This window comes from Peromyscus californicus, unplaced genomic scaffold (genome assembly GCF_007827085.1).
Source record: "Peromyscus californicus insignis strain IS unplaced genomic scaffold, ASM782708v3 Scaffold_1__1_contigs__length_55948999, whole genome shotgun sequence".
NCBI lineage: Eukaryota > Metazoa > Chordata > Mammalia > Rodentia > Cricetidae > Peromyscus > Peromyscus californicus.
The window spans coordinates 42,975,456-42,994,717 of record NW_026294492.1 but is presented as its reverse complement, the minus strand read 5'-3'; positions in this window follow the sequence as shown (position 1 = coordinate 42,994,717).

Genomic DNA, 19,262 nt, shown 5'->3' with positions numbered 1-19,262 from the left:
GAATGGCTCATTAGTTCATTTCTGTCTCTGCCTTGCTATATCTAAATTATTGATGTTGTAAGATGGTATACAAATTAAAATTAATGCAACTGAAAGTAAAAGTACTTCTCACTTTATACATTTAGTATGTACATATGAGAGTCTATTAGTGATTTTTTTGTGACAGTGACTAACCTTACTTCTTCAGTCCTCTCACAAAACATAATTTAAATGATAGCCTGTGTCAAAGCACATTTATCCATGTGGACATGACTTTGCAGAATATTAAAAAATGGTTAGCACTAGCTATTGGGTGCTAACCAAATACACAGAAGTCATCTGTACTCTATTTGCCATTTCTGTTTAGATTAATTAATTTCACACTTTACTATATTCAATTTATCCCTATGTAAAAATGATGTGTAGCTTTATATTACAACAATGTTTATAATTCAGTCTTCTCTCGACATTTTTAACTTTACATCTAAAGTTTTATATCACTCGCCCATATCTAGTTTCAAGCTGGATATGATGCTAGTAATTAGAAGCTTCTAAATGACACCAGTGGCCTGAAAAAGCATGACCTCGGTGATGAGCACTAAAGTTAGAATGCTGAGGCTTTACTATTCTAGTGAGTTACTGAGTAAGATACCAAAGTTCTTTTCCATCTTCTTCTCAAGATTCTAAGTATGTTTCTTGAATTTTTATGATAAAAATGTGTCTTCCAGAATTATAGCCAAAGGCAAAAAGATGACTTATTTGACCTCTAGACATCTTTCTGCTAAAGTAACGTGTGTGAGAGGAACTTGATTGTGCTCTACTGGATTTAAAGCATTCCAAAATGTTCTCAAGAATTATTTTAATCTTCACAGATTCGATGCCATTTTATTGATTTATGCTTGTCTTTATAATGCAGCTTATGTGGCATTTGTGGAATTTCATTATGCAGTAAATAGCTATTTTGATGAACAAAGTGATTAAATTTAATTTCAACAAAATATTAGATTGTGTAATACTATTTTCCCTGTTGGATGCTAATATAAACAAAATCTCTCCTAGTGTTGTGAGCTGAAAAATACATTATGAATACATAATGAGAAAGTTAATGATAAATTCTAAAAACAAAAGAAAGAGGTGATAGATAAAAATATATATAATATATGTATTATATATATATATATATATATATATATATATATATATATATGACTTATGTATGCTAATGACCTGAGAATCATGATGTGGCTCTTTTTATGAGTAGTTTTCTTCCCTTTGTTAGCTTAACTACAAATAATTTACATTAAAATATAGAGAGATAGCATAGAGCAGTCCAATTCATTTTCTCTACCCTAAAACCTTGCAAGTAGTATTCTTGAGGAAAGTTAGAAACTCAAATAAGTTTTAGTTGTATTGTCTACTAAAGGCAAATATGCCTGACTTTGAAAATTTATGCAACTGTAAATTGTATCTGAGTGATGACATTATGTTTTCTATGCTGACATCTAAAATTACATGCTTTATATGCATACAACCCATCTTTTTTGTTATTGTTATTTTCAATTTTTAAAATATATCCTGATTATAGTTTCACTTCCCTCTGCTCCTACCAGTTTCTCCCCACCTCCCCTCCCATCCAGATCCAGTCCCATTATGTCTCTTCTTAGAAAAGAACAGACTTCTGAGAGATAACAGCCACACATAATCATGTAAAATATAATAAAATAATCCCAAAAAAAATCAGATTGAAGCTGGACAAAGCAAACCAACAGGAGAAAAAAAGCTCCAAGAGAAGTCAAAAGAATCAGAGACCCACTCATTCAAACATTTTGGGGTCCTATAAAAGTACTAAACTCAAAGCTATAATACCTGTGCAGAGGACCATTATATATATGGACCAGACCCATTTAGGCCTTGTGCTTGTTGCTTCAGTCTCTGTAAGTTTATAGGATCTTTATGCAATTGATTTAGAGGGTGTTGTTCTCTTGGTATTCTCCATCTACTCTGGCTCATACTCTTTCTACCTCTTCTTTTGTGGGATCCCCTAGCTCTGATATGTGGGGAAATTTGAGAAAATTGATGTGTGTTCCAAGGTCTCACTCTCTCTCTGTCTGACTGTGGCACTCTGTATTTGTTCCCATCTTCAGGAGGAAGCTCCTTTGATGATAGGTGAACAAGACACTGATCTATGAGTATATTAGAGTATCATTTGAAATATTTTATTTTTTTTAAGAACAGTAGTATTTAATTTTACCCTAGGACTCTCAGTTATCTAGTCTCTGGTTCTTGGTCACCTAAACAGTATCCATTCTGGGTTTCATATCCTGAGGTGGGCCTTAAGTCAAATCATACATTGGCTGCTTTCTCCCAGAAGTTTTGTGCCACCATTTCTCGAGGATATTTTGCAAGCAGGACAGATTGTAGGTGAAAGGTTTCATGGTTGGGTTGGTGTTTATGTTTCCCTTTTGGTGGCCTTCCAGTAGTACCTTCCTGTACCAAAGATATTAGAACACAGGAGTGAAGGATCGATGTAGGCACCAGCTCAACCTCTCCATGTTCATAGGCACCAGATCCACTTCTCATGAGCTGTGTGAATGTTGTCTTTAGCAATGGGGCATTGCTGTCAGTTTGTAGAGTGCAGCCTATTGTCTTGGCAGCAGCCTTGATTGTTTGGAGATTTCTGTGGTACTTCTTTTGCCAACAGCTCAATTGAATGTAACACAGTTGTAACTACTTGAATGTAACTATTGGAAGCTTCATTTGGTGACTAGAGATGACCAGTTGGGACTCTATCTCCAGCTTTATTTGGAGACTTCATTAGGATCACCCTCATATATTTTAAGAACATTCCACCATACTAGGTTTCCATACTACCCCTCAAATGCCCCTAAATTATAGTTGTCTCTTCCAGAATTCTCCCTCTCAACCACATCTCCCCTACCCCTCCTTCATTTCCATAAGAAACAGAAAATTTTATATCTACTTACTGATGGAAACAGCAAGATATTCTGTCATTTTATAATGTATGTTGGGTCCTGTGATAGCCTTTCGAAGAGTTCTAGAAGCAGAAATGAGTGTGACCTCTTTAACTGATCATTAAATCCAGTTGAGAGATGTTTTATTCTATTTCTATAAAGAATTCAGAAACAAAGTTGATATTTGATCCATGTGAAAAATGTTGAAGACAAACATAATCTTCATAAATAAGTAGATCCAAACCTTAAGGTGGATAAAAGCACTTATCTCATTAGAAAGTAGGAGGTCACTTGAGCAAGACAATTGACCTAGGGGTAACTATGCCATTTTAGTCCAACTCCTGTCTAAAAGTCATAGGTTCATGCTTTTTGAAGTGAGACTAGCTTGCAAATTTCCCCCATTTCTGTAACATTCGTAACTCTCTGGTTAAGTAGATTTCATTTATTAAAACTTTTAGAGTTTTATTTGAATCTACATTATGTAGAATCTTTGGTTTCTTTACAAAAAATGGCTTACTCAAATTCTATATGATAATACTCTGGGTCCAATGATTTATTTACAAAAGTTTTAGCAAATGGAGTGTGTGTGTGTGTGTGTGTGTGTGTGTGTGTGTGTAGAGATGTTTGATCACATTTCACAAAAATATAATACAGAAAAGATAACTATAGCTGGAAGCTTTCCTGTGTCCCACAGCCACTTGGTTCCAAATGAACACACAGAGGCTTATGCTAATTACAAATGGTTTGGTCTATGGCTCAGCCTTATTGCTAACTAGCACTTTTATCTTAAATTAATCCATTTCTATTAATCTATTTATCACCACATGTCTCATGGCTTTACCTGTGTTCCATTACATCTTGCTCCCTGACGGCCCACAGCATCTCCCCCAACTCCGCCTTTCTTCTCCCTGTATCTTTGCTTGGATTTCCCACCTGGATATAACCTGTCTTGCCATAGGCCAAGGCAACTTCTTTATTAACCAGTGGCAGCAACACATATTCACAGCATACAGAAAGACCATCAGACAGATAACCGTGAAACAAATTTTGTGAAGAGGCATGGGGGGTGTTATTGCTGTTAGGAATTAGGATGTAGGTGAATGGTGCAGACTTGCCTAGCACAAAGCCCCAGAATTCATCTCCAGTACTACCATATGCATAAAAACTGTTTCTTTGCTAGACAATATTTTTTCCTAGGGAGAGGTAGCATAGGGCTTAGTAAATCTAACAAGGTGAGGGATAACATCAACTCAGTTTGGGACTGTAGATTTATACATGTATGTGTACTAAAGGTCAGCATTAGAATTCCAGAAATGTAGACACACTTGGTAGGTATCTCATACATTGAACCTTAGTTTTAAAACATGCTTCTTCAGTGGCTAAATAATTAACAATCTGTGATGGTGGCCTTGGCTCAACATATGTCATGTAGCAGAGATGAATGCATTATACACATGTAGCGATAAATAAGATTGTGTACACAGATGGCTGATTTTAAATTTCTATATTTTAGTTTTATTGTTGAAACATATTCCATACACATGTATAATGTGTTTAGATTAATCTATCTATTCCCCATTGCCTCCCCTCCAGTTCTTCCTACCTCCATATATTTCCTTCCCAACATTTTATGTTCTCTCTGAAAATTTAGCAGGGCCAAATCTGCATAGGTATAAGGCTGTCTACTGAAGCAAGGGTAGCCTCTTTGGGATTGTATCCCTGAGGAAAGATGTCTCTTCCAGCAGCTATAAATTGCCAATAGCTCCCAAGCTAGAACTAGGCTTTCATGAACCTCTTTCCCATCCAGGTTGGGATTTTGTCTGACGTGATCTTACATGTGCAGTAATAGCACCATGAGTTCTCATGTGCACTGTACTTTTCATATCTAGAAAACACTATTTCAGTGCAGTCATACAGGTATACCAAAATTCTTTCCTAGTATTGTACTAACTTCCCCTCCAGTTATTTCCAGTTTACCATTCAGATAAAGATTTTTTTTTTCCTACAAGTACCCTAAACTAGAACATAAATTTAGGTAAAGATAAAGAAGAAAGTATATGCAAGTGCACATTTTAGTGACTAGAATCTCCTTGTATCACCATTGTACAGTTTCATTCTTTCTATGATGATGGGGGGGAGGTTGAGATTCCTGTCAGTTCCTTTATGCACCTGTAAAACTAACAAAACTGTCAAAATACCACAAAATTCCTATAACTAAAAGAAAAAGTAGGTTTATTTTAAAAACTAAATAGTAACAGATATGGTTGTATAAATACATGTAAGATACTGTTTTATAGAATATAGAGGGCAAAGTCTCAATATTTATTAATTTCAGTAAGTTATATTAGCATTTGTAATTTCCCCAGCTTTGGTTGAATATAAAATATATACCTCTCACTAGAAACTAAAATTTTGATCTCTCGGTTCTTATTTCTTGATACTGAGTGGGCTCTATAAGCAAATGTAAGAAAGACATTTTATCTCTATGCATCAGTTTGTAAGGGTGTTATAAAAATTACCATGAGATTATCATCTAAAAAATACAAATGTATTTAGTTGTGTCTCAGTGGGCTACAACCAAGCTATTTGTTGTTGCATCTCTCTCTGGGTGATCTATTTCTGTGGGTTGTTTTTTTGTTTTTGTTTTTCAGCTTTCAAAGGCTTCATTCATTCCTTATTTCATGGCCAAATCTTTCCAGGTGCTTTTTTTTTAAAGGGTTGTTCATTGACTGTTTCAACCATGTGAATAATGAATTTCAGTCATTTTAACTCCCAGTTACCCTTTTTCACCCCTCCATTTCTCACTGAAACCATTCTTGTAACAACAGACAGATCTTTGCAACACTGATTTTTCCTTCTTACTGAGGGGGGACCTGCTATATTACACCAGACCATCAAAATATTCCATGGTAAATTTTTCTTTACTTACAGCAAATTAATACCAACCTTAATTGCATCTAAAAGTCTGGTTCTCCTTTCCTATATAGTTTATTATTCTCACATGTTCCAACTTAAAACATTTGAGGTAGCATATTGTTCTTTCACAGCACACTTTCATCAATTTTCTTGATCAGAGTTGCTCCTTATGGAGGGAATATTTACAGCTTTCCTAAATAGATTGAATTTATTTATTTCTGAAATATAATTATTCTTGCTCTACCATTTTTGAATTTTTTTATTTAGTTTGTTCACTGTGCTAAGTGACATTTCAGGTAAACAAGTGACAGTCTATGAAAAGGTAAATGAGAAAGCATATCCCCAGCATGCCTGTTGACTAGTGAATTTGGTTACTTCTTACAACTTCCAAGAGTGAGTCAGGAAATGGTTTCTGGCTATTATTGATTAAGTATTAGTAATCTTAAGTATCTTCTTCTTTTTTTTTTTTTTTTGGTTTTTCAAGACAGGGTTTCTCTGTCTAGCTTTGCGCCTTTCCTGGGACTCACTTGGTAGCCCAGGCTGGCCTCGAACTCACAGAGATCCGCCTGGCTCTGCCTCCCGAGTGCTGGGATTAAAGGCGTGCGCCACCACCGCCCGGCTTGTATCTTCTTAAGGAAACATAAAATATAGAATTAATGAAGTCATTAATCATTTGAAAGGGTTCTACATGATAAAAAATGAATCAGGTTTGGGGAAGTCAAGCAAAAAGGATCATGCTTTTGCATTCAAGTGGAACAGAATCTTGATGGTGGTTACATGTTAGATAATCTTTTAAGCAGGAAGAATAAACTTAAACCACCATGCTGCAAGATATTTGATGACACTGTGTAAAGATATGTTACTCTGACTGGCTTAATAAGATCTGAATGGCCAATAGATACGAGAATTTCCAGGCACAGAGGATGCTGGGAAGAAAGGCAGAGTTACAAGGAGACATGGAGGAAGCATGACATATAGGAGATGAGGTACCAAGTCATGAGCCAAGTGGCATCACATAAATTAAAAGAAATGGATTAATTTAAGTTATAAGAGCAACTTAGAAACAAGCCTTGGTAATCAATTGAGCTTTCATAATTAATAATAAGTCTCTGTGTGGTTTTTTGGGAGCTTGCTGGTGGGATTAGAAAGACTTGCTACAAATGCCATCCAATGTGGAGACATGTATTTCCATGTAGGATCCAAGAAATCTAAAATATATGTTCCAAATACATAAAAATGGAGCCAAACATAGCTTCCTAGTCCTGCAGTCTCTCATGTGGGCGCTGGCACAAAGACATGTCATCCTGACCATTGCCTACAGGCTTGAGATGCCAGCAGGCCATGAACTAAGCTGCATGACAGTTTGTTTTGCTCATGCAGACAGAAAGGGTTACAGATATGCAGTAAAGCAGATCCAGACAGGAATAAACCTCTGAACAGATTACAGTGTGTTCAAAAAATGTAGGTAGGATTAAAAAAGAAAAGAAAGTGGGAATAGACACTCATAGAAAAAATAGTTTATAAATAATAAGATAAAGTCCTTACGCCAGGCGGCGATGGTGCATGCCTTTAATCCCAGCACTCAGGAGGCAGAACTAGGCTCTGTGAGTTTGAGGCCAGCCTGGTCTACAGAGTAAGTTCCAGGATAGGCACCAAAACTACACAGAGAAACCCTGTCCCATAAAACCAAATAAATAAATAAATAAATAAATAAAGTCTTTACAGAAAAAATAAAATAGTGTGAAAAATGATAAGATGGAAAATACACAGAGAGTCTGAATTCTGTATGATGTTGTATTGACTTTAAATTTTTTGATTGCTATGAGCAAAACGATAGGTACTGAGGGCCATTGAATTTTTAAAACTACTAAATTAAACCAACCTATATATTTTAAAAATGTCTTAACTTCAAAATGGAAGTCAAAAATATGTTATGTTGGGTAAGAGATTATGCTTTTGCTTCCACAGAAGACAACAAACTGTGCATTCACTCAAGGTTGATAGAGATCAGATTTGATTGGGGGAAGACCACCTAAAAACTCTGGGTATAGACACAAACCTAAAAAGAACCCACAAGACAGTTTGTGTGTTTTCAAAGCAAGGGTACCAGACACTAATGAAAATTGATGGTACAGGTAGCCCTGCTTCTCAGAGTGCCTCTGTTGCAGTTTCCTCGGAGTTCTGCATCCAGAATAACTTCAAGGCTGCTAGCTAGGATGGTCCAGCCCCATAGACTACTCTAGCCATGACTTGACCATTATTCTAATTTTCTCAAGGTTCCCCAAAGATGCCAGTGCCACCAGACAACAGAGAACACAATACCCATACCCTCAAGAGTTGGAGTGGACAGGTTTTGGTCATTCAGTGGGTTATGGATATCTATCATCATTTAGGGGGTACATATTGTTGTTGGTCATGTTCAGAAAGTATATTGAACAAAGGGGATTAAATTCAAGGATCTCTTTTTTAAGGAAAAAGGAGGGGAATAATATAGATATGATGAAATAATGCGTGAATTGTTGAGTCTACTTTTGAACAACTATTTGTCTTAAATATTTCACATTGGTATAGATTTTGGTATATAGATACAAATTTAAAGTTATTTTTGTTATATTGAATTTATGTTTCTACTCTTGTTTTGGCTATTGTGCTCATGCAGCTCATTTAAAAACATAATGTATAATTAAAATTGCAGGTGAGTTGATAGTCATCTATAATAATCAAACTTTCAGTTAGGTATGTTTTCAAGGTCATATAGAGATATATTTTAGGTAGATGGGTGATCTTCAAACACTTCAAAGACCTATAGGATATGTCATTTAAGATGTTTAATAACCTAAAGCTTTTCATGACAGCGAGATTCGTGTGCTCCTGGCAGCATCAATCTTCATAAAAGAACGATGGGCATCGAAGAACCTCCATATGCAGTTTGCTCTCTTTCTGACAAAAAATAGTAATTTGTGCAAGAAAGTGTTCTTGCCTTGACTGCTGACAGTATGCTGTAAAAATTGAACAAACAGGACACAAAGCTTAATGACTGTCGAACGTTGCCAAGACTAGGCAGAAGAGTCCTTCAAAATTCCTGCTTTATAGAAAAGTCTGCCAGATATTCTAGGCATGTAGGCCAAAGTTGGGTTCCCCAACATTGCAGAGAAATTTTATGTCACTGTCTAGGCAGCCAGATGTCTGTTTTTTCTATAGGTTTTGAAGTGGCTTGCACTACACTTCCTGTTTATTCAGGTAATGCATCCTTCTGGGGTCTTTAATGAAGTTGAAGACCAAATAGTTACACTTTTCCTTAATTTTGATAAAAAGTATATTAGGTATAAAACTTTGGACTCACTTAGATAGCATAAATAATGGAGCATTTTCTTTGAATCTGCCAAATAACAATGGACTAGACATTGTAAATGTAATCCTTACTTGATAATTGATCTTATTGTATATAGTTTTACTATGTTGAAGTTAAAACCCTTTTCTTTTTATTTAGACAAAAAGTGGAAAATGGTGAGAGATATTTGATTACACTGTGTAAAGATATGCCACCGGTGACTCGTTTAATGAAGCACTGAATGCACAATAGCTAGGCAGGATTTCCAGGCACAGAGGATGCTTGTAAGAAGAAGGACGGACTCACAAGGAGACAGGGAGGAAGTATGACATGTAGGAGATGAGGTAACAAGCCATGAGCCATGTGGCAGCATTCATATTAAAAGAAATGGGTTAATTTAAGTTATAAGAGCTAGTTAGAAACAAGGCTAAGCTATTGGCTGAGCTTTCATACATAATAATATGTCTTTTTGTGGTTATTTTGGAGCTGGCTGGTGAGACAGAGAAAGACTCAATATACCATCACTGTCCCTCATAAATTACTGCTAAGTGGCTATATTGCTATAGACTTTAGGATTCATAATTTTCTTCTATATTAAAGGTGAGAATGAAGGCCAATTCTCTTGTCTGAAGCTATTAAGAGATAGAGGAAATATTAGATATTTATCTGAGAGGACATTCTGACAGGAGAGAAAAACAAAATAAGATTAACATCAATTTGAATTGCTGTAGCTAGAGTTTTCCTGCCTGGCCCACAGTCAGGACAAATCTCTCTCACCTACCAGTCCCACAGCCTCTCAGACCCGACCAAGTAAACACAGAGACTTATATTGCTTACAAACTGTATGGCCGTGGCAGGCTTCTTGCTAAATGTTCTTACAGCTTAAATTAATCCATTTCTATAAATCTATACCTTGCCACATGGCTTATGGCTTACTGGCATCTTCACATGCTGTTTGTCATCGTGGCAGTGTCTCTCTGACTCAGCTTTCCACTTCCCAGCTTTATTCTCCTCCTTGTCCTGCCTATACTTCCTGCCTGGCCACTGGCCAATCAGTGATTTATTTATTGACCAATCAGCAACATACTTGACATACAGACCATCCCACAGCAAATTGCTCTCAAGAGTGTAGTACAACAGATAAAGTATTTCACCAGCTTACATTATTGAATATTGAGAATTTGAAGTTTCAGGAAATTCATTTAGAGCTATCCCAGATAGACTGAAATATGGTTTCATGTCTGGATTATTTCTGGACCCAGGATACATCCACTTCATCAAAATGCCCATGAGATTCCAGGGTTAAAGCAGAGAATGTGTTTCCCTTTACAACACAAATTGCATTCAATGACATAAGATAACCAAGGGGTTTTGCTTGGTTGTTGATTGTCAATAGTCTTGGCTGGTGTATACATTTTGAATCTAAGGAATAGGTTATTTCTTTTTGAGTTGTTGAAAAGGGCATGATATAGACTCCATATCATTGTGGGCTATTGCCAATACTCCTACATATCCCTGATAATGTGATGATAACACCATAATGCTGAAGACACTAGATAATGTGGAAAAATCAAGGTGGTACTGACCTGGAAGCATTATCCTTACTGGATAGCATCCATATTGTTGCAAGATGCTATGTATTATGCAGTAAGAGAAAAGTAAACCTTGATCTACCGCATCTGTGAACTCTGCAAGACAGAGTGACTGGCCTAACAAGAGATGCTTACTGGTGCAATAGTAGCATTAATATTATGAGAGTAACCAACCACTTCCTGATTGGATCTAAGTCCTGCTCCATGTGCTTAGTATCAAAACTCCTAATGACTTATTACTCTATCCATTGAACCCTGTATCCACCAAGTGTCATCAGAGAGGCTTCTCCTTGAAGTAGTTGGTAATGAGTGAAAGCCCTAAATGGGTCATTCATATCACACTCTAACCATGGCTCAGGGATCCTTGTAGAAGATGAGGCAGAGAAATTGTAAGAACTAGGTATTGTAGATAAGACCAAGAAAACTGTTTTCAAAACACAATGGAGAAAATGTACATGTGACTCAGTAAGGTTGCAGCATACCCAAGACCTGTACAAGCACTAACACAAAGGGGAAAGTTGTACATTAAATCCCCACTACTAGATAACATTTGAATAATATATGTTGGCTGCTGAGAGAGAGAAAGAGACAGAGAGATGGAAAGAGAGAGAGAGAGAGAGAAAGAGAGAGAGAGAGAAAGAGAGAGAGAGAGAGAAAGAGAGAGAGAGAGAGAGAGAGAGAGAGAGGAGAGAGAGAGAGAGAGAGAGAGAGAGGAGAGAATAACAATTTTCTTAATTAATAGGACCCTAGTACATAGAGAAGGCCCAACTAACTCCAAAGACTAGCTGGGCAATATAACTTGGACTCAATGGACAAAGAAGAAAAAAGTAATCTCAAATTTGGTGAAAATGAATGGGAAGGTAGAGAGGGTGGTAATGGAAATACTTGGGGGGAGTGTGAATAAATACATTGTGTGGATTTTTCAAAGAATTAATAAAAATATTGGAAAAGTAGATTAAATGAAAATGTATTACTGAATATGTGAAGCCATTCTCCTATACAAGTAATTATGCATGAGAGTTACATTGCATGATATAAGCTTAAATATTTTTCTAATAAGGTCACTACTTGTCAATGAATCTAGTACTCACCTTTTCTGTTCTTGAAGTAAATAATTGATTAAAGCAGCATAAAGGGAAGAATTACTTATTTAGGTTCCCATTTTCAGCTTAAAGTTTCAGTAATACATTTAGCCTACAGCTAATACCATTGTGAGGTAGAACATGTTGATAAGAACATGTGTCAGCAGCCAAACACCAGGCCGAACTCCAGGAGTCCAGGCGAACGAGAGGGAAGAAGGATTTTATGAGCAAGGGGCATCAAGATCATGATGGCGAAATCTACAGAGACAACCAAACCAAGCTAGTGGCAACTCATAAACTTTAGGTCAACAGCTGTGAAGTCTGCATGAGACTTGCCTAAGCCCTCTGTATAAGCGGGACAGTTGTGTAGCTTGGTCTGTTTAAGGGGCCTCTGGAGGTGGGATCAGGATCTGTCCCTGGTGCATGAGGTGGCTTTTTGGAGCCCATTGCCTATGGTTGGACACCTTGCACAGCCTTGATGCAAGAGGAGGACTTGGACCTGCCTCAACTGAATGTACAAGGCTTTGCTGACTCCCCATGTTAGGTCTTACCATTTTAGAGGAGGGGTTGGGTGATGGGTTGATGAGGGGGAGGTTGGGAGGGAACAGGAGGAGGGATGAGAGGGGATCTGTGGTTGGTATGTAAAATGAACAAAAAAAATTTTTAATAAAGGAAAAAAAATGATGTGTCAGAGTCTAATCACCCTGTGATGACCAAAATACACACACACACACACACACACACACACACACACACACACACACACACACACACACACACACACAGAGAGAGAGAGAGAGAGAGAGAGAGAGAGAGAGAGAGACAGAGACAGAGACAGAGACAGAGACAGAGACAGAGACAGAGACAGAGAAAGACAGAGACAGAGACAGAGAAAGACAGAGTTAATTTTAGGCAACATACAGAGCTAGTAACTAACTTCTCTCCAAAAAATTCCCATTTGTCCAGATTTCTAGAGCTTCCAAAAATAATATCATGAGTTGAGGATCAAGCATCCAACACACAAGTGATTTGGGATATACTTTGTATGGAAGCCACAACAGTGCAGGAACCCTTGTTTTATTGAGAAGATTCTTCTTACTTATTCTTTTCAGTTCTCTTGCCGTTTTCTTCTCTTGTTCCTGAAGGAGATTGGGTTATTAAATGAGTAGTTTTTCTTCCTTTGTACATTCTTGACTTTTAGCTCTCTGGGCAATTGCCTTTGAAAGCTGGTCATATAAATATATATTATATATGTATGTATGTATTTCTATAGTTTTTTACATTATTATAATTATATTAACTCCCCCTTCTCTTTCCTCCCTGCAAACCCTCCCATGTACCCTGGTTCTCCCTTTCAAATTCATGGATCCTTTTTCTTTATTGTTGGCCTACACACACACACACACACACACACAGACACACACAGACACACAGACACACACACACACACACACCTAAATACATAAATATAACCTCTCAGAATGTATAATATTAATTGTACATATATGTTTTCAGGGCTGACCATTTGGTATTCAATAAACTACACTCATGAAGTCTCACAAACATGGCTCCTGCACATTACTTAAAGGATGATACCAACAGACGTGCTAATTTGCATGAGGAAATCTCATGAGGTCTCAGCTCTAGAAAAGGAACTATAAACTGCTAACAAATGCTTTGTAATACAGTTTTACCTTTTATGGTTTTTTTTGTAGCCTCTTTTAGCTCAGATATTTTTATCCTTGACATAATTATTAATAATGTGTTTTTAAAGGAGAATAGACTTTTTAAAGCATTTAATAAATACATTTATTCTTCTATTTGTGTATGTGGAAAGGAAGGAATATGTTTCTATGCTATGGCACACATATGAAGATCAGACATCAAACTACAGGAGTCAGTTCTCTCCTTCTATCATGTAAGTCCTAGTGATGGTACAGAGGGTGTCAGGCTTGGTGGCAAGTTCTCACCTACTGAGCCGTCTTACCACTCCAGTATATAATCTTTCCCAAGAATGCCTTTTATAAACATAAAGATAATTGTTCTTGAGAGAAATACGAATGATGTCTTCTCCAACATACCTCTACACCACAGTATCCTCAATTAAGAGAAACTTTTCTTTAAGCATCAAATGACAAAACTCTACACACTACTAGTGAGAAACAGAGATAACTAACATTTCAATATATCCATTTATTGTGCTGCAACATCATCCACTACTTCTCTGATCTCATCACTCTGTTCTATTCTATGAGGGCTAAGGATTCTTCCAGGCTCATCCTTGCCCAAATCCTGCCTTAGAGAACAGAATTCAGAGTAAACATCCCAAGGAGGGTCACTCCTGACTTTTCCACATTACACAGAAGGTAAAAGGAAACCTCCCACAGCAAGAGAGTTGGCACATCTAAAGACTGCTATGGTTTTATATCTGGTTTACTTATTTCTGTGTTTTTTTGGAAGGCACTTCACACAGTCATTTACTGTTCTGATACTCAGTATCTTCAGTCACTTTAGCCTTTTATTTTCTTTAAAAAAAAAATCCCTTCTGCTCTGTCCACTTTTACACAAAGAGCCAGTGCATCTCCCCATTCACTTTGTTTAAGAAAAAAGAAAAAAAACCCTGCCATTTTCATAGAAATGACTGTCTAAGATTCTTAGTCATTTTGGGTTTGTTGCTGTGATTGCTTCAGGATTCATAGCATACTTAACATTTTCCTCTAAAGGGGGAAAAAGAATTTTGATTAACTTAGAAATATTCAGTGAAATGAGGGTTTTCAATTTAATTCATTTTTTCTTGTAGATAGAGCTGAGTAGACTCTTGCTCAATTCCTAAGGTCAAGCAACCTTTACTTCTACATTTTTGTGCAGCTGTGCTGCACAGTCTAGCTTGATGCGCTCCATTGCTCCCCATGAATCATTCAGAACAAATGGGTCAAAAAGGACAGGCTTTTTCTTGTTTTATGCTTTTTCTTCTAATGCTCCATTTCAATCTGAGGTTGGAATTCTGGTTCATTATAAAACACTAAAGTAGGCAAATATAGCATTGATGACTACAGATCTATAGATAAAGGTGGATGGTACTTTCATAGGTATTATATTATGAGAAAGAAGGCATTCAAACTATCTTGGAGATATTTTGGCATTATTGGATATTAAAGTATAATATAGTACTCAGTGGGATGAAAAGTGTAGTTGTAAGTTTTCCTGTGGTCCCTCCTGGGTCTTGCCTGTGGCCCCTCGGTCCCACAGCCATTCAGACTAAATGAACACACATAGGGTTATTATTTTTAAACTATGGCCATGGCAGGCTTCTCATTAGCTAGCTCTTACATCTTAAATTAGCCCATTTCTATAAATCTGAACTTTGCCACATGGCTGGTGGCTTACTGGTACCTTTACATCTTGCTTCTCTTGGCAGCAGCTAGGAGCATCTCTCAGCTCTGTCTTTTCTTCTCTCCTATCTCTCCAGTTAGAATGTCCTGCCTAACCTTATTCTGCCTCACCATTGGCCAAACAGCTTTATTTATCAACCAATCAGAGCAACACATTTTCACAGTATACAGAATGATATCACCCATCAATAGGAGGTAGTAGAGAGAGAGACAGAGAGAGACAGAAAGAGACAGAGACAGAGACAGACAGAGAGAGACAGAGACAGAGAGAGATAGAGAGATGGAGAGAGAATAAAAAGTTTGACACTTGTAACACTGTGGTTTCCGAAATTCCTCATTTCTTTACTCCTTTCAATGGATTTTAACAAAACGATGCTCCTGGAGTTTTGCGAACTCTAGTTCCTATTACTCGTGGTTTCTCTCCACAATATTTTCAAAAGTTGATAGTGGAACTTTCCATTATAATTCACTCTTTAGTTACTTAGAAATGCTCCCCTGGCTACCCCAAACGAAGTGTCAGATGCCAAAGTGAGTTCTATATTTATGACAGGCAGACATACACTAGATGTTCAAAGTCAAAGTGGATAAATAGGTATCAGTGACAAAGAAAAGATGTATGGGTCCCTACCAGAATGATCCTTACAGAGCTGAATTCTTCTGATGCTCACAGGTACAAAATAACAAAATATGTAACGCTCTTGTAATTCTGATCTGAAATTCTGAAGAATTCTATCACTCACAATACCTCCACAGGGGGCTGAGAAGACAAGACAGTAGGCAAAGTGCTTGTTGTCAAAGCATAAGGACCTAAGTTCAGAGTCCCAGAGTCCAGAAAAATCACCAGTCACAGCAGGGCTTGGTGGGCAGCAAGTCTAGTCAAAATGCAAACTTTGAGTTCACTAATAGACCCTGTCCCCCAAAATAAGGCTGAGAACACTCAATGTGAGCCTCTGATATCTACAACATACACCCATACCCCCCCGACACCCACATACGCACCCCCCCCTACACACACAAGAAGGAAAAAAACTCTCTGTTATCGGTCCATGTGTTATCTTTAAAACAAAACAACAAAATACATAAGCCTCGAAATCAGTGAACCACCACAAATTCAGTTAGTATGCTGCTAATAAATTTTATTTTCCTTTAAATGAACTTGGGTGTAAAACAGAAATTTGAGTGACTGCCTTGCTCTTAAGTAAGACTGGATGTTTTGCCAGGAAAGAGATTCAGGGAATATGTAGGGAGATTACAGAGAGAAGGGAAAGTGAATAGGATTTTGAATACTTTAGCATGGATAGATTTTATATATTATATAAACACCACATTCAAATTCTTTTTTTTTTTTTGGGAATTATTATTATTTTTTTTTTAATTTCTTTTTTTTATTAATTTATTTTGCAATACAATTCAGTTCTACATATCAGCCACGGATTCCCTTGTTCTCCCCCCTCCCGTCCCCCTCACCTTCCCCCCAACCCCCCCCCCCCCCATTCCCATCTCCTCCAGGGCAAAGCCTTCCCCACAGACTGAGGTCAACCTGGTAGACTCAGTCCAGGTAGGTCTAGTCCCCTCCTCCCAGGCCGAGCCAAACAATCCTGCATAGGCCCCAGGTTTCAAACAGCCAACTCATGCAATGAGCACAAGATCTGGTCCCACTGCCTGGATGCCTCCCAAACAGATCAAGCCAATCAACTGTCTCATCCATTCAGAGGGCCTGATCCAGTGGGGACCCCTCAGCCATTGGTTCATAGTTCATGTGTTTCCATTCATTTGGCTATTTGTCCCTGTGCTTTATCCAACCTTGGTCTCAACAATTCTCGCTCATATAAACCCTCCTCATTCTCGCTAATTGGACTCCCAGAGATCCACCCGGGGCCTAGTCATGGATCTCTGCATCCAGATCCCTCAGTAGTTGGATGAGGTTTCTAGCACAACAATTAGGGTGTTTGGCCATCCCATCACCAGAGTAGGTCAGTTCGGGCTGTCTCTCGACCACTGCCAGCAGTCTGTTGTGTGGGTATCTTTGTGGATTTCTGTGGGCCTCTCTAGCACTTTGCTTCTTCCTATTCTCATGTGGTCTTTATTTACCATGGTCTCCTATTCCTTGTTCTCCCTCTCTCTTGGGCATATACCCAAGAAATGCTCAACCACACCATAAGAGCACTTGTTCAGTTATGTTCATATCAGCATTGTTTGTAATAGCCAGAACATGGAAACAACCCAGATGCCCTTCAACTGAAGAATGGATAAACAAAATGTGGTACATATACACAATGGAATACTACTCAGCAGAGAAAAACAATGGCATCATGAGGTTTACAGATAAATGGATGGATCTAGAAAAAATCATCCTGAGTGAGGTAACCCAGACTCAGAAAGACAAACATGGTATGTACTCACTCATAGCAAGATACTAGACATGAAACAAGGATGACTTGTCTGCTACTCACATCACCAGGGAGGCTACCTGGAAAACAGGACCCCAAGAAAGACACAGGGATCACCCAATGACAGAGAAATGGAATGAGATCTACATGAACAGCCTGGACATGAGTGGGGGTAATGAAAGGCGAGGGTTGAGGGAAAGAGAGCTTGGGGGAGCGGGAGATCCCAGCTGGATCACATTCAAATTCTTATTGACTCACTCCTAAGGTGTTTTTTTTTTTTTTTTTTTTTTTTTTTTTTTTTTTTTTTTTTTTTTTATCCTCATCAGCATATCTCTACAAAGAACACCTATTCTGGAGAAGTGGGAAATCATATCATGCCCTGAAAGGTTCGGTGAGTCTGTAAATTATCACAGGTGTTAAATCTGGTGACTTTGGAAATGACTGTGCTAGACTTAAAATCTACAGGCACATGCACAATCAGTGCTTAAAACAATATCAACACGTCTGGTAAAATGAGCCCATCATTCACTTCATCCTGCTATTATCTAGCATGATTATAAAAGAAAGTAGTCATTCCCATTTGATTTCATAATAACATATCAAAGAATGTTATCACCCAGAATTGTATATACTTTCATATCTTTCTTAGCATGTGGTTTAGAGTTTAGGTTTTTCTAGTATAATAGTGTAACTATTTGGATCATTTTTAGTGATTGTTATTTGACACATATTATGTGACTAATTGCTTTCTGTGCTTCTAAAATTATGCATAAGTCAACAAGTGAGATGTAATACAAAGCATTTCTAAAGAATTTTATTACATTTATAAATAGTCAATAATTAGTATTATTTTAACATCTCAATCTTAACACTTTATCAGAGGTAAATCAGTAAAATTTTAAATCTTCATGTGTGACAGACCTTAGAACTAAAAGATTTAGTTGAATTTTCGAAGGTCATTGATATGCATTTTGAAGCATTCAGGACCCCTGTTGTTAGGACCATACTCTTATGACCATAATCCACAAAATAAAACTGCTTTTAAATTGGTTTTCTTCTCATATAGAGGTTTAGAGTGCCTGAGACTTAGGAAAATTTTTATTTATCTTGCATCCTGACAGCATGTTGCTGCCATTTTTATGATTCACTATGGAATGGAGAAAATATTTCCAACCAAGCATGTCAAAGCCTATCTCATTATACATTCCATTTGCTCTATGGAGCATTGATCTTAGGGTGCATGTGCCATTTCTATTGTAGCAATAAAATAAAGTGAGCCACCTTGGTTCTTTTACCTATTGAAGGACTGTAAGTACATGAGTTCCCAGGGTAAGACACATGCTTCCCTGGACATTTAGATTGAAACATTCTTTGTATTAGTTACTCCTCAGGTATCAATGAGGAAATATACATAACATAAGGAATGTTTTCTTATTGATGCTTTATGCTGATCCAAGGCCCAGAATTAATCTGCTGTGTGCCTTTAGCACTATATTGTTTTGACTGCTGGCACTTTTATTTGTTTGTTTTTTTTTTTTTTTTTTTTTTTTTTGTTTTTTCCCATTGGAATGTTTACAAGGATGCCATTCGCTGAACCATATAGTACCT